Here is a 4753-nt window from a genome sequence, read left to right as displayed (position 1 = left end):
AACTTCATCTCTCAGCATAAGGTTTCCTTGTTGCAGACCCAATGTAGACATGGCTGGATTTGCAGATTGTTACAGGTGACTATTAATAGTGTTACTTATGGGTATAATTATTGTTATTAATTATTGGGGGTTATTTGTGCTGGCACATTAGATCTTTACTAGGCCACATTTCACTAAGACTATAGTCCTTTAGGCTTAATCTTAGACATGTTAGTTTCTCTTCTACTTAATAAAAGCCAAAGTCTTAGTTGAAACTTTTGTGCTGGTGTTGCTTTTTGCCAGCAAGGCAACCCCAGCTTATTCATTTTCTGAAAGTTTATTGTCTGATTTCATGTTATATCTCTTCACATTTTTCTTTTTCTTTTGACCATTGAGGACCTGTTTCTTAAGAATTCTGCAAGACATTAAAATGTGCTGATTTATCTGATGTTAAGATATACTATCAGAAATACTGGAAATAAGGCAAAGGTTGGTTGATTGTCCTGTCAGTGACGTACTGGGGCTTCATCTAACAGGACGACCTAATTTATTATTTAAGTTTTAGGGGAATGTACTTTGGCAGGGCCCTGACTCTGAAGTTTCATATTATTCCGTAGATCCCTCTATAATATAGATGTAAGTGATTCTTATACAGTAGAAAACAAGTCCTGAGTTATGGTAAGGGTTTATCATGTAAGATATTAAGTAGTTTTGTATCTAACGTAATGGTCTAATTGCATATTTTTTCAAATTCTATATTCAGTTCCTCAAATGTTCTTTACCCTCATTGATGCTATAAATATATCATTGACATGTGTTAATTCTAAATTTGTGTGAGAGTAAATATTTTTAACTTTTTGAAAAGTATCATTTCAGATCATGATAAGCTGGATTGCTTTTTTTCTTTTTCATTGAACAATTGAAAAATATGGAACGCTTCACGAATTTGCGTGTCATCCTTGCGCAGGGGCCATGCTAATCTTCTCTGTATCGTTCCAATTTTAGTATATGTGCTGCTGAAGCGAGCACTGGATTGCTTTTTGATAGCTTTTTAAAGTATCTTGCACAACATAAGCAGAAGTAATTACTGAAGCAAAAGTGATACTATTTTATTTTTTATTGAATTCTAAATGATAATAGGGACCAGCTGAGTCACCGGAACATAGATTATATTCAGTATTCAATATTTATAGAATGAATGAATACACAACTAATTTCAGCTATTATAGCTTTAATTTTGTTTTGTGCTATTCTTTAGAATTATGGCATTTTCATGAATAACTTCTTATAGCGAATTTTAAAACATCTAATTATTTTAAACATCATTTTATGCAAATAATTAGAGCAGAAACTTTTACTCTAAACTACGTATTTTTTACTTTATATGTAAGAGAAACTTTTTTTTATTATATTTTAAGTTCTGGGGTACATGCACAGATCATGCAGGATTGCTACATAGATATACCCATACCATGGTGGTTTGCTGCATCCATCCCCCCGTCATCTACATTAGATATTTCTCCTAATGTTATCCCTCCCCCATCCCCTCACTCCCTGCTATCCCTCCCCTAGCCCCCCACTTCCCAACAGGCTCCTGTGTGTGTATTCCCCTCCCTGTGTCCATGTGTTCTCATTATTCAGTACCCACTTATGAGTGAGTGCATGCAGTGTTTGGTTTTTTGTTCTTGTGTCAGTTTGCTGAGAATGATAGTTTCCGGCTTCATCCGTGTCCCTGCAAAGGACATGAACTCATCCTTTTTTATGGCTGTATAGTATTCCATGGTCTATATGTGCCACATTTTCTTTTCCAGTCTATCATTGATGGGCATTCTTAGTTGGTTTAACTTTATTTCCTTCATTATTAGAGCTACACAAATAGATGTCATAGAAAAGAATTGTTCCTCATTCTAACATGCATCTATAGACAGTCCTTCCATATAACCAATCTCTGCCACTTGTTCACTTGTTCAGTGATAATTATGTACCTTTGATCTCAACATTTTTGTTTAAATTTTATTTTACAGAATTCAGTTGTGAGCTTGTGGCATTCATCTTTTTTATTTTCTTGTAATTTGATGTACCTGATGTTAGCAATGTATATACATCTTTAAACAAATGTAAATGACTCAAGAATAAAACTGGATTTTATAAAATCAGAAGGCATATGGTTTCTACAGCCTCCACATTCTTTTGACCTCATAAAATATCATGCTTTTATTATTATTTATTTTTGACTTCTATTCAAATGTCATACACTCCCCAATGATAAGGAAGTGAAATTTTGTTTATTAAATGGTTGCCTTTGAGAAGTTGGTCATAAATAGGCACAATTCACTCTACATACTGACAGATGGCTCTTAATAAAGGTTGTTAGGGAGGGCCCCAGAGCTCTCCAGATTCTCAAACAGAATCACATTGGTGTGAACAAGTCATTTCCCAAATTACAAAGTCTAACAGAAATCACTGCCTGCCCCATCTCCAAGCTCCACAGGAGACATTTTCTTAGAAAATACAAGGAGCATTATGAAGGTGCCCATTGGTCCCTTCTCGAAGCTTTTGGATTCTTTTGGATATTAATTATCTTTAGCTTAAATCTGGATAAGTGCTTAGCAGGTAGCAAATATTTTAAGTATCTATAATTTTGATTCTGGTTTTAATAGGTTACAGGAATTTGAATAGACAAAACATGTATGTCTCTATTGCATTTTACTTATTTGGAACTCATCGGTATACCTTAGAGAGTTTACTTGAATCATCTTGATGTGCTACTCACAGTATCTGTCTCTCCTGCTATTGCATAATCTAAAATTTAATTTTTAAGCTTTTGTTCAAATTAGTCATTTAAAAAACATTATAGTAGGGTTAAGTGTTGTGGTATGCTGTTAGAGGAGTGTCTTCAGTTATAATCTATATTCTGTGCATGCAGTTTATTCATCCACCCTGAAACTCATGTGGGAGAAAGAGCCTCATATATTGGCCGCTGGTTTGGAACATAAATTCTCTACTATTGAACACTACCTCATCCTTACAAGAGGAGGTCTCCCAGTTGGAACTATAAGTACTGAGAAATCAAACAACATTCACTTGTGCTTTTAGTTTTAACTTGATAACAGTTTTGTTTATACTATGGCTGCTTGATGGAGTATTGTTGTGCATTTTTGACTTTATGTAATGCCTCATTCAAATGACTAGCTCTGGGTATACACTTAGTTGGTATCCCACTATCAGGCAGGCATTCAATTTATGGCAGGGCTAAATAACACATGTAAATTTTTATTTTCTATAGAGAATAATTTTACTTGACAAGAAAGGTATGACTTTGTTCTAAACCCAGGGTCCCTCCTTTGTGATTTTCTAATTGGAATAGGCTACAGACTCCATTTGATGTTCTGCCCAACTCCAAGTACATTGGATCCTACTGATCATGAGATCCAAAAGACAGAGCTTTTTGTTTCCCAATTTAGACCAGCTGGAGATGTTTATATACTACTATGGCCTCTTCTCAAAGGGTACAGCCTTATGATTTACTTGAAATATGCTTCCAAGTAGTAAACCAAATGGTAATATGTTGTCTCCAGTATTCACAAAGGCTTATCAAGCATTGTATCTTTTTTCTTAGTGATAGTACATACATGCTAAAGCAACTGATTTTTCACTTTAGAGGGAGTATTCCAACATGCATTAGACCCATAAACTTCTGAAGAATTCCAGGGCTCTACCTAACAAGTGTTAAGGGCAGTGTTGATCCTTCCAGGAAAGAAACTATTTCTGGAACAACAGCACTGTGTAATTGGAAACACTACCTAATTAACTTTACAATAATTCATGGCTCTTCTCCAAGTTCCTCCTATCTCCTTCACAGTTAATATAGAAAAATTAATTGGGAAAGTGATAAGAATTTCTACCCATTCATATTTCAAGACTAATGTAGCACTGAGCTTTGTCAGTCCTGTAGGTAAACATTTAGGTTAAAATACCTTTGGGAATGCTAAATTTATAGGAATAACTCCCTAAACCACTGGGCAACCAAGGTAGCTGCTACTTCTAATGTGATTAGAGGAACCTGAGTAATTAGGTAGCTCTGAACTAGCTGTGGGATGAGCCAGAACTCTGACACCTCAGCTGCTGTATGTACCAACAAAATTCATGCCCTATACCTGCTTCTTTTCCTTGGTAAAGCATTTCTAAATCAATGTCTCAAATGAATACTTTTGATTGACAGAACTCACATTTAAAATCCTAACTGCAGAGGAATCTGAGAAGAATTACTTCTAGTTCTCCAGCTTCTGAAATACAGGAAGATGTGATAGAAAAAGACTATCATGTGTGTTGAGTGTGTCCTCCTGTGGTTTGGACCGCGGTAGCTTCACGTATAATACTGTTGTCAGTCTTGATTTCCGTGTCAGACTTTAAAAAAAATTCCACTGTATTTACAAAAGGGAAAGTCTCAATCAAAATGTAAGGAAGAATAGAGATTATTTTAATAATAATCATGTAATTTTAAACCACATTAATGGTTTTATAGTCTTTGTATGGACTTCAGTCATGTTGGGAAGAAAGTTATAGCTATACTGCAGAAGAGTTCTTTATGATGAAATTCTCTTCTCAGCCATGTTCTCTATAGGATTGTATTAAATCTAGAAAAATATATTTTATTTATAGTATTTAACTTTTCAAGGTGAGCTAAATTCATGTTAGTCATGAACACTTTCATACTGTCATTCTAAATTATAACATTTCATTTATTGAGCACTTACTAGGTGCCTGTCACTAT

At 34.7% G+C, this 4753-nt stretch overlaps 1 protein-coding gene and 1 non-coding gene across 2 annotated transcripts in view; one reads left to right on the top strand and one right to left on the bottom strand.

Moving 5' to 3' along the window:
* Positions 1-4753, top strand: part of MEI4 (meiotic double-stranded break formation protein 4) — a 199485-nt gene that overhangs the window by 99653 nt on the left and 95079 nt on the right. The gene's annotated exons all lie outside the window — the stretch shown is intronic.
* On the bottom strand, positions 902-1008 carry LOC119467994. Its single transcript, XR_005196627.1, has one exon. It is a non-coding gene; the product is annotated as a U6 spliceosomal RNA (small nuclear RNA).

The sequence above is a fragment of the Cebus imitator genome, unplaced genomic scaffold, assembly GCF_001604975.1.
Source record: "Cebus imitator isolate Cc_AM_T3 unplaced genomic scaffold, Cebus_imitator-1.0 Scaffold363, whole genome shotgun sequence".
NCBI lineage: Eukaryota > Metazoa > Chordata > Mammalia > Primates > Cebidae > Cebus > Cebus imitator.
The sequence above is the reverse complement of the archived record's forward strand: the minus strand, read 5'-3'. Positions and strand labels throughout refer to the sequence as shown.